Source organism: Anomalospiza imberbis, chromosome 21 (genome assembly GCF_031753505.1).
Source record: "Anomalospiza imberbis isolate Cuckoo-Finch-1a 21T00152 chromosome 21, ASM3175350v1, whole genome shotgun sequence".
Classification (NCBI taxonomy): domain Eukaryota; kingdom Metazoa; phylum Chordata; class Aves; order Passeriformes; family Viduidae; genus Anomalospiza; species Anomalospiza imberbis.
This window is the reverse complement of record NC_089701.1, coordinates 213,142-224,662: the sequence shown is the minus strand read 5'-3', so window position 1 is coordinate 224,662 and position 11,521 is coordinate 213,142. Positions and strand designations below refer to the sequence as shown.

Genomic DNA, 11,521 nt, shown 5'->3' with positions numbered 1-11,521 from the left:
GGGTCACCACCATGTCATTATATATCACCTACTGCACAGAGATAGGATGATTTGGAAGTGAAGAAGACAGCTAACATGAATTTTAACTTAGCTCCACAAATAATTTGCCTTACTCCTGCGTTTTGAGCTGTTTGCCACAGGTAAATAGAAATGGCCAGCTCGAGCAGGACGTGCTGCCTCCCCAGCCTCAGAGAACACCTGGGGGGGTCCTGGGAGGGGGGGCTGTGCCTTCTCCTGTGTTCATTAACTGCATGAAAATCATGAATGTAACGGCAATAATTTTATTTCTTGGGCTTTTCTAACTCTGATGTAAACTGGGAGATAAATTGTTTGAACTATTTGCTTCAATTTTTAGTTGGTAAGTGCTACCAATTTTTCTTTAAAACATATTTTTAAATACTTAAGAGCTAGGAAGCTCTATGGCAGATAGCACAAGAGGGAAGGAGACCCACAATGATACAGTGAGCAAAGTCCAGAGATACTGGGATATTTCACTGATTTCTGGACAGCACTCTATTTGTGTGTTTTCCTTTTGTGTTTCATGGTGACTAATAGGGTTCCTTTTTCTCATTCTAAATTTTCTCTTTTGAATTAGACTTTCAGCTTCTGCATTTTAACATTCAACAGCATTTTCCCAGTTGGAGTATTCAGAGAAGCATTCTTAATACTATATCAAAACTACATGACATGCCTTAAATCAGAGACCCTCTCTTCTGCTCACAAATGTTGACATCATCTTTTGTAGAAGTGCATTTTTATGCCATATGCAGATATCACATTCAGCAAAACTAGTACTGCCCCAGCAGAGCCTTTGTTCTTGGCTGGTTTCTTGTCCCACTTCATTCTTTGCTCACTGAATTTTCCTCTACCTCAGCCAAGTTAAATCCTGCCCCTTCCCAGTGGCTCACTCCTCAGTCTCTAAAGGCATCTGGGGCCAGTTTGTGCAGCTTCAGTCTGTCCCTTGTGAATCCCTGCAGTTCAGTGCTGCCTGGGATGGCGCTGGGTGAGCAGTGTGAGCTGCTGATACACCTGGGCCAGCCCCAGACAGGGGCTGCCAGCATGAGCAGGGAAGGCAGTCATGCAAGAGATCTTATTTGCACATGCACCTACATCCCTAGATTAACAGATTGAAGCAGTCTGCCTATGCAGGTTATAGATGAGCAATACATTTCTTTGCAAATGTTTGCCTTAAGGAGAAGAGACTGATTTTTCTTGCATCCTCAGAAACAGGATCTGTTGCTCCACAAAACTGTATGTGAGCTTGTGAGAAACAGGTTTAGTTTAAAACAAGATTATTAACAGGCAGATCCAACTTCGGAAAAAATGTTGGTTTACACAATTATTACAGGATGTAAGAAAAAGTAATGCAAAGTGCGCTAACCTGTAGTCGTACTGGGGCTGAAGATCTCAACAGATGAAGGCCAGCTCCTGGAGGCAGTTAGTGTAAAATAACTTGCCTCAACTGTTCTTGATTAACCCCCATTTGAAGGCACAAAGACATCTTTTTCCTAGTCAACTAGTAGGCATTAAAAAATGGAATAAGCTAATGGAGAAACATGGAGAAAAAAAAAAGTGTCCTTAGAAGGAGCTCCTCTTACATGGGGAATGTGAAGTGCATTACTTTATGTGCATTAATTTTCCAATGTAGTTTAGTAAAAGGAAGAGGTAAAAATTGTCCTCACACTTAGTGTGGCAACTCTCCCAGGATATCAGCAGGCTGAGGAGGCTGTATTCCTTGGGCTGGGGCTGCCCCAAGTGCAGACAACAGCAGTAAGAGGCAGAGAGCACTGGGAGCACTTGCATCCCAGCTGCCTCTCAGCCCTGTCTGTAGAGATGCAGCCTCAAAAGCAGAGGTTTGCCTGTGACCGCTGAGGGTTATGACAAGCTTAGCACCTGTAATCTGCCTCCCAGCAGTGTGCCCCAGTGCCACTCTGGACAGGCTCACAGGCTGCAGGCACAGGTGTGATAATAGTTTCACAAAAAGATTTCTGCTGGGAGCAAGGTAAGGACTGTCATTTCCCTAATGCCACTGCCTTTTAGAAGAGTTTATATATAGCAAGCGTAGTGTCATCTCCCTGGGGTTTTTTTGTTTTGTTATTAAATTGCACATCAGCTACCGACTGAAATGTAAATTAATTTATGCTGCAAATTGAGCTTTGACTGTGCGAGCCTGTGTTGTGCTCAGTGAGAGAGCAAGCAGGGGTGTTTCACTCAGTGGATGCGTGACTGCCAGGTCCGGTGTGCACACCAAGGGTCCGGCTCTGCTGTGACCAAGGCAGTGTCCCTGCTGTGTGCCAGCCTGCCACGTGCTCGCCAATGGCCTGAGAAGCTGGAGCTGTGCTGTGGGCTTATGGAAAGTCTTTCCCACTGACATTCAGATTAGCCCAAAAAATATTGTGAAAGAGCGTGATAGTGTAGCCAAGGGGAAAAGCTGAAAAGTTGTCCCTTTGGAGAATGGTGGATCTTAACAAGGGACATAAGGGAAAGCACTCCAGTTTTCATACAGCTTTACTTTTCCTTAGGGAAATAATCACCGTTCAGCTGCCTTTAGAGAAATACACTGGATTTTGTGGGGTGCTTTCATGTTCAGCCATCAGGATGCAAAGCAGGGGGTGGCCCTCCCATACCCCAAGCACACCCAGCTCCCTGGTGTGGTACCCAGACGGTGCCCAGTGCGTGGCTGGGGCTCGAGCTCTGCTGTGCCCACCACCAATCTAACCTAACTGATCAGGACACTTTTCCATTAAAAATATCCTGAAGTATGAAGTTCAAAATAACTGTGTTGTTATTGTAAATAACAGGGTGTTTATTAGTGAGTGAATGATGATACTAATAAATGTTGATATATCATTATTAAATAATTTGCCAGCACATCCTGAATGAAATTTCCTAAAAGCTGCAATGAACTGAGCTGGAAAGAGTAGAAGGTGTATTTAATCTCTCTTTTCCCTTGCAGCTCTGCTTAAGCAGAGCGATGAATCAGAAAAAGACACAATTCAAAGACCCCCGTGGCCTTGTCTGTGCCTTACACACCATAAAGGACTGTTGGCCAGCACAGGAAGGTGCTGCAGCTTTTCAGAAGGATGAGAATTCATTGCTACATCCTTAAAGTCATACCTCAATGTTCATTCTGAAGAATAAAGTCAAGAAGAACCAGTATAAATTCAGAGGCAGTTTAGTGTGACTGAAGCCAAGAGAAACTGATGTGTGATTTAAAGAGCTCATAAAAGCAGACAACTGGCTTTAGAATCTATGGAAAGCAATAAAGCAGTTAAAAATTCTCCCGGTTGCAATGCCTATAGATTTCCTTATCTGAAATTCTTTGGCTAAGCCCCTGGAGCAAATTGCAGGGCACGTGATGGGAGTTTTGTCTTTCAGCCCGGGGCTCCGGGGCAGCTCCCGGCCCCTCGTCCTGACCCCCTCGGCACACAGCGGCTCCGCTCTAGGGGAGCTTGTCTTGGCGGCAGCGTCTAGACATTCCCAGCTACTATCCTTCCTGACAGTCTCATGCCAGTGGTAATTTAAAAATTGTTTGGGATAGGCTGTGCCTCATAGACACAGGGAGCCAGCAATAACCCCCAGTTCAGTGACCCTGCTCGGATCATCAAACAGACGGTACGGGCAGGCTCAGTTCAGCCCTGGGTCAGGAATCGTGACCTCCCCTGACCTGTTTTGTAGATTTAAAATTGTTTTGAGAAAGAGAAGAATAAAAAAGATACAACTCCAGGCAATTCTGGAAAGCAGTCCAGCTTCCTGTACTGTACACATGCATATAAGTAACATGTTTAAACAGATGCAGCTCTGGCAGGCCTGAAAAATTAGGATTTAGCTACTTTGTGCATTTTTTTTCTAATAGAGTGCACATTGCTTCTATTTACTTTGAAAACTTTGAAGTTAAAAGACACTGTATGAAAATATTATCTTCACTACATTTACTAGCAAATGCAAAAAAAAAAAAAAAGAAAAGCAGGTAAATTTATTTTTAGAAAATTACAAATAAGATAAGCAAAAAAAAAATCACTCTACATGGGATTTTTCAGATGTGTTACAGAAAACTGTCTGGTGTATCAGCAGTGTGTACCAGATGAAAAATATTAACACTGAGATTACTAGACAAATTACCTTGTAAGAGCAATATGCATACAAACATAGGCTGGTTGGTTTTCAAAGGTTTCCTTTGTGTTCATAGTATTCACAGTCACAACCAATAAAACAAAATATACTGGCACTCTCTTTGTGGTTTTGGTTTTGAATTGCATAATGGTGACTAATATTTTCTCAAAACCTACTTTATAGTGTTTACTTAGCAGAATTTTCATGCACTGTACCTGGAAATTATGAAATGTACTTTGTGTGCTTCCAAAGGGTTGTGAAGGCTTAGGAAGAGGTTTACCAGTTTATGGAAAGAGAGCAGAAACTGTTTCTCCTCTCCAGGCTTTTATATGGGCTGGTACAGATCAGAAACACGTCAGCCAGGAGAGGGAAGGGAAGAGTAAAGTTACAGGAGCTCTCCAAGAAACATAAAAATATCAAGTGGGAAAATGAACTGCAAGCTCCAAAACGGCATAGGATTTTACAGGGGCAAGCTCAGTTTAACAACACCAAGGACATTAATGCTTTTGCTGTTTTACAAAAGAAAAACATGTAAATTTCTGTTACAGAAATGAGACTATCAGCAAAGCTCAGTACTGCTGTGGCCCCGGGAATCTGGGCAGTTCCCAGGCACAGCAGCCTGTTCCCAGCAATCCCAGCAGCACGATCATGTCCATCCCAGCTTCTGATCATGTCCAAGCCATCAGCCCTGTCCTCACTGGCTGCGCACAGCTCCATCCCAGAGGCACAGGTAGCCTCTGGAGCTCCTGGTCTTGAAGTGAACACCCCTTGGAAATAGGCCAGGAGTTCTTACTGTGTCAAAGTTCTCTCTTCAGACTCTCATCAAACACAGGCAGCTGTCCCCGTACTTACACACAGCCAGTTATATTCCATGTAGATTCTCAGATTGTCTCCTAAAGATTTGGAGACACACACCAATTACATTTTTTGTATTGATTTGATCTAATCATGGGAGCACAGGAAGGAGGGGTCCTACAGGTGCATCCATAATTTCCTAAGCCAGTCCTGGCAAGACAAAACTTTGCAGTATAAACCACTCTTAGAGGGCTATTCCTCACAGAATTACTTTATTTCACTAGAGGTGTTTGCTACTGTTCTCACAGCAAGTTTAAGCAAATTCTGTAAAAGCCAACTCCTAGGTAAAATTCTTAGACTTCCTATTCCCACAGACCAGGACAAGAAAGGGGTTGTAAGGCCTGATGTCATCTCCAAGTAAGCAGAGAAACAGTATTTGCTTGCCAGAAGCTATTCATACTGCAAATGCTTTATAATTTTTTTTTTCTTCTCCAGACTTCTCCGGCAGCAGCAGTCACTGGAGAAAAGCAAATGGGAGAAGCAGGTTATTCCAGTAACTTGCCTTTCCTAGCACGCTATGCCATGGGCCTGACTCTGTTCAGTCTTTATGGTGCAGAGCTCACTCAGCAAAAACCTTTGCTATCACATTTAATCAGTAATGGCAATTTAAAACAGTAGTTGTCTGGTTTCTCTCCACCCTGTTCAAAGTATCCCAGCTCCAGCCTTGCCCTCTGATGCCAGAGTATGTGCTCATTGGGATGTGCAGTGACAGTAAACCAACCCAAGCTCACAACTCACATTCACTGAATACAGCAAAAAGTTCTGGTTCCCAGGGACTCCTGGAAGCTGCAAATTATTAAAGATTACCTGAAATTATTGTTCTCTATGCACCCAAAGATAAAGTCATGCTATCTGAGACAAGCACCACAGGAACAGCCCACCCCAGAACTTGTGCTGCAAAGGTGCTTTCCTATCTTGAGACCTGAAGATATTGTCATGCTTAAATGGGAGTAAGGGAAGAAAGCAACAGAATTCTAGAGGCTAAAGTGATCATGGAATTGTGTCAGGGGACTTACACTGGGCCGTGTCAAGCCCATGGGATAGCCAGCACTTTCCCATAAAAGGTACAGAAATCTGAAAACCATCAGTAAAAGAGGAAAATCAGGTTCGAGTGAAATACCTCCAAAGATGAGGCCACAGCACTGTGTGCTCAGCAGGGTTTGCAGGGGACTGGGAGGTGCCTGTGGCTGCAGACAGAGAGACATGATCCAGAGCAAGAGGAGCAGCAGTGCTGTGGCAGGGACTGGCTGGGGGACACAGCCCAGCACAGGACCCATCAGCCCCACACACCCCCAGACATCTCTCCCAGTCTCTCTGGGTTTACACCTCTCATGTTATGCTGGAAGTTAGCCTCTGTGGCTGCATCAGTAGCTGACTGAAAAACAAACACTATTAGTCTTTAGAGCACCCAAACAATAGGAGTTATGATGGCTCTGGAATCTACAGTGTTACTGGTGCTAATAATTAGTTACTGTAACTTAAATAAAATATTAGTAGTGTAAATAATTAAATCTGCATGGAAACATCCATCAGGAGACCAGGCAAAAAAAAGAAAATTGCTTCTAAAACTTAACATCAAATTGATTAAATTTTAAGGCCTGAATTTCTGCTTCTCATGGGGGCTGGTACAGGAGAGCGAGGGTAGAGCCAGCTAGATGCTATTGTGTTTCTATGGCAACGGGGGGGGTTCAAGTAGCCTCTGCCATTCCCTATGATTGTTAAAATCACTACACAGTGTATAAAGTGGCCAAGAGAAGCAACAGCCAATAAATGCAGAAAATCCTTAAATCAAAGAGACACAGAAATAAGAGATGGAAACAACCTGTTAGACCATCTTGTTCATTCCCTGAGGCCCTGAGCAGTATTATTAACAGTCTCAAGAACCTTGAAAACCTCTAAAAATTCCATCCAAGACACATGTAAAAACTTACTGAAAGAGAGAGCAATATCTCAGGAAGATATAAAAGATCTTTCTAATCTGCTTTCAGTAAGTGTGTACTGAGTGTGCACTAGGTGTGCACTGTACTGAGCATGCTGAGATATCGGGTTCTCCAGCATTTCAGAAATGGGATGCAGGGGAGAAGTTTCATGGCATTACTCACCATAACACAAGTACTTTTGCCAAAGATAAAACATCCTATAAAAACATCCTGACAGCTGTATCCCTCCAAATTCTCTCCTCCTTGCCCTGGAACAGATTTCTGTACCCTAAAAACAGAAGAATTATTTTGAAGAACCTGCCTATCCATTTCAGATGGTAGTTCCAGGTGTCCCATTGTTAAGCTGCAGAATAAACTTAAAATAGAAAGAAGATATTTTGGATAAGCATTTGTGTGACAGGTATAGCTCCCTTCCTTTTCTTTTGCAGTGAGGGCTAAGAGAGGGATTAGACTGAGTCAAAATTGGTGAGACTCTGTCTGGAAGACAGAAAGAATGCCCATACATACCAAAGCATACTGGGTGTCAGACTCTGCAAAAGCACACATATTCTGCTCTCAAAAAAAAAAAAAAAAAAAAAAAAAAAAAAAAAAAAAAATCACATGTGTTATTCAGGTGGTACAAGACTGGAGAAATGCACCTAGTCTTGTTCTCAGTATTGCAAAGCACTTTAGGACATGCAGATGGAAGCCAGTGCCCTCCCACCCAGAGTGTTTTGTGCCTACCAGCCCAAATAATTGCTCTTACACAAAACTGTGCTGCTCCAGAGTAATTCACTAAAGTGAATAGCATTAATAGAGGTTTACTCAGGTTAAAGGAAGATGTATCTTTTCCATAGGGATTGTATATTGTCTTCAGGCAGAGCTATGACTGCAGGTATGATTTTAGCAGCAGCACAGGTATATCCTAAATGAATATAGAAATATCTGGGAATATAGCTATATCCTAAAGGACTGCTACCTTCACCTTGGCATTGGATTATTGCTGTGCTATGTAACACAGTGACCCAGGCAACTGCAGTTTGTCTATAGCTACATATTTGCTGTAATGGGGCATATGTCACCAAAAGTTTGAGAGGAGGCTAAATATTGGGAAGATGAGGTAAGGGCAGGACTGTATCTCCTTCCCATGCTTACCTGTCAATCCCAGCCTCTCCTGAACTGCTAGAGCTCAGCACCAGGCTCGTGCCATTTTCCAGTGGTCTGCACCTCTCCAGTCTTGCCTCGGATGCATCCCTTTCTTTCCCAGCCTGACAAGGGCTAGCAAGGAAAAAGCAACTCATCTCTGGAGCAGGAGCTGCCAAAAGAGTTCTTCTGTAGCTGCTGATCCAAGCTATTTTAATCTGTCAGCAATTGGGTGAGGAGGAGGAGTAATGCTCAGCAGCTGACACAAAAGTGCTGGTATCTTTGCACATGCTTTATTTTCTTGCAGCCATCTATTGATAACACTTGGGCTCTCAAGAAAAACAGATGTCTCATCTCATATTTTTATTTCCATGTTTTATCCCATCTGCTGTTCTTTACAAGTGTGGGACCCTGATTATGTTAATATTCAGGACAGTTTCCTCTTTTGATAAAGAGATGTGGACTTTGAAGCTAGCACAGCCTGGGATCCCATTACCAGGCTAGTTGCATTCCCAGTGGAAATGGGTCTTATTTTGTTTACAGATAAAAAAATAAAAAAGTGTTATCATCTATTATCCCAAGGCTATTGTTTACATTAATTTATCAGCTGCTTCCAAGGAGCAATGGGGTTCAAGAGCATTACAAAACAGTGAGAACCCATCCTGGATTGAGTTACTGAAAGAATTACAGCTGACACTAAGAACTCCTTGAAATGTCTTAAGGGGAACTGTAGACAATGGGCTGTATTATTTAGCAGAATAAAGGTGAAGATACAGGGGATATTTGAGACCAAGAAGGCAGTGTCAGTGGGTCTACCACAAGCATCAGCTCCAGTTGTACTAGCCGGAATCCCAAATGTTAAACTCAAAGAAAACCAGTCTGCTGAAATCTCAGCGAATTTTATTCTTTCTTCTCCAACGTGTAGCCACATATTGGACTGTCAGACATACTCTTTAATTACTGTTTTATCAGTACCTTCCTTATAATCATTAGTCCAAAAGGCGTAAAAGCATTTGAGTTAATAAATAAAATCACAATATACTTCTGGTATTTCATGGGCAGAAAATGGGAATATTTGCTGGACATTATTCTCTAGTGTCCTTATAACTAGCTAAAGACACTGAGCATAGGATGCAAAAAATAAATGAAAATGTTTCATTCAGGTTCTGATGTTTATTTATTACTGGGATACTTCACAACTCTCCCATTCCAAGCGGAGGTAGTGAAATTCCTTTCTAAGACAGATGCAATATTTTCTTGACAAGTATCAAGTGGAGGCAGCACTCTGTTATCAATAGTGCTGAATGAATCTCCTGTCTGTAATTAGCTAATAAAGCATAAGAGTCTTTTGCTCTGTTAGTGGGAGAGCTTTATTGCATTGTGGGTAGCAACAGTGGGCAGAGTTTTCCCATTTCACACATACTTGTAGCTCTTGGCTTGATATTTCTGCACTTGGCCAGTTTGTGGAGCACTATATGAAATTCAGTCAGATGAGTTTCTTTTACTGCCACTGTATCAGGGTAGTTCTCAGCCTCTTGAGAAAATCTATAGAGAGCAATAAAACCAGATTGTCCAACCAAGCTCAGTAATTGGGTGAAAGCACTATTAGGGGGTTCAAAATAATTTTTCACTCAATGTTTTTTTATGAGTAGTTGCTCTATGCACCAAGGGATAGCACCTGCCTCCCTGCACCTTTCTGAGGCTGCAAAGTGCAGGCCCTTCCCCAGGAGCCTCTCGAGTCCTTGTTTCCTGCACAGCCCCACTGCTCTGAGCTGGTCCTGCTTTGGGAGACCCCAGGGGTTTTCAGAAAAGTGAGAAGATATTTTACTCCCCCTTCTTATTGACACAATTATTTGACTGGACCAGCCTGCTGAGATCAATCTCTCCTTTACTGGGATGGGGTATCTCTTCAATGCTTAGTTCCATGGAACAGAGCTAGGCTGACTGCTCAGATCTGTGCCGCTATTGTGGTGCTGGCTACCCCCTGCCATACCCCACAGAAATCCTTCCAGATTCAGTGCACACGTTCTGGCATTCCATCTGATCCAAATTAAAGCTGGTCTGCACTGGGTTCCTAGCTCAGCACTGAATTCCAGCTGCGGTAAGCCACTAACGCTGTTACACCTAGTCTCTAATTTGAATTCATTTTACATTTCAATATATTATGTCTGAACATTAAAAATGTCCACAAGAGATGGACTTTTCCTGTTTCATCAAGTCAAACTGCAGTGCAATCAGCCTACAGAAAGTCAAGATTTGATGTAAATTGTCTTCTCTGCTGCCTAGCTGAGAAAGCAGAATCCCAGCCAGAGGGTTGAGTGGCCACAGACACGGGACCTGTCTGCCACCAGGGACAGAGCCCTTCAATGATGCTGCTGAGATCCACTGGGCTGTGTCCTGCTTTGGGGTCCACCTCCAGCCCACCAGGATGTAGCTGTTCACAAGTCAAAGACTCAGCAGTTTATGGTGGCTTTTTGAATTGTGGAAAAGTTGAAAGCACTGAGGAAACACCTTGGCTGATTTACAGGTGCAAACTGATTGCCAATGTGGCTCTAGAAGCAGATCCCACACACTCGTACATGCACTTGGTCTGACAGCTTCAGGTTAGATTTTAATAACCTAATACCTGTGCGCTGCTCCACAGGAAGCTCCAGACACCAAGTCTAGGTAAGTCAGAGTTAAACTAACACACAGGTGTAAAACTAACTCCCAGGTGTATCTGTGGGCAGTATGTCAGCCTTCTCCAGTGCTTCCCTCTCCCTGCTGCCCAGAGCACACAGTTGGTAGTAGCCTGTGGTGCAGATTGGCTCCTGTAAGAAAAGCTTCACAAGAAGCCTGCAGTGCCAGATGAAATTAGGATGGAAAGACAATCTATACTTGGACAGCTTTTCATTCAGGGCAAAACAATAATAATGAGAAAGGAAGTTTGAAAACAAGGTCAAGAGGGATAAGAGAAACAAATGCTCATTTTCACAGAAGCCAAGAGCAACTTCAGCTTACAAATTCAGAACTTGTCTTGGATTATAATTGGTTTTAGCATAAGAAAACAATGAATTTAAGAGAACACAATCTGGCTGTTAATTGCACCATGCTTTTTTTTTTTTAATTTTTAAAAATTTATTTTAGTTTTCCTTTCAGTTGTCCCCTGTGCCCTCAGTTAGCATAAACTGGTATTCTAGGCAAGGAAAATATCTGTTGAGTTGAATTTCTCCCCATCCACAGTGAGGAACTGTATTCTGGCTCCAGTTAAATCTGGAGCTGAACAGCTGAGAGTAATACTGACAGAAAATTCGGAGCCCTAATGTCCCCAGAACATTTCTTGTCTCACCTAGCAGCAGGGTGGATTCACAGTGAACTTCCTGCAAGAAAAGGTATATTAGGAATTCCAGGAAACCCTGAAATAGATGGAAAAAGTGGCACACAGGAACATCACATTTAGTTTTTTTAAGTTTGTAGTGGCTTATTAAAAATATCCCTGTAGACTTAGAAGT

The 11,521-nt window shown here is 42.7% G+C and overlaps 1 long non-coding RNA gene across 1 annotated transcript; it reads right to left on the bottom strand.

Moving 5' to 3' along the window:
• Positions 1-1,043: 1,043 nt before the first annotated feature.
• LOC137486424 (uncharacterized) lies at positions 1,044-8,291 on the bottom strand. The gene is made up of 3 exons (XR_011005725.1): positions 8,043-8,291; positions 1,382-1,516; positions 1,044-1,260 (listed from the first exon to the last, which is right to left on the bottom strand). It is a non-coding gene; the product is annotated as an uncharacterized lncRNA (long non-coding RNA).
• Between the last annotated feature and the right edge of the window lie 3,230 nt (positions 8,292-11,521).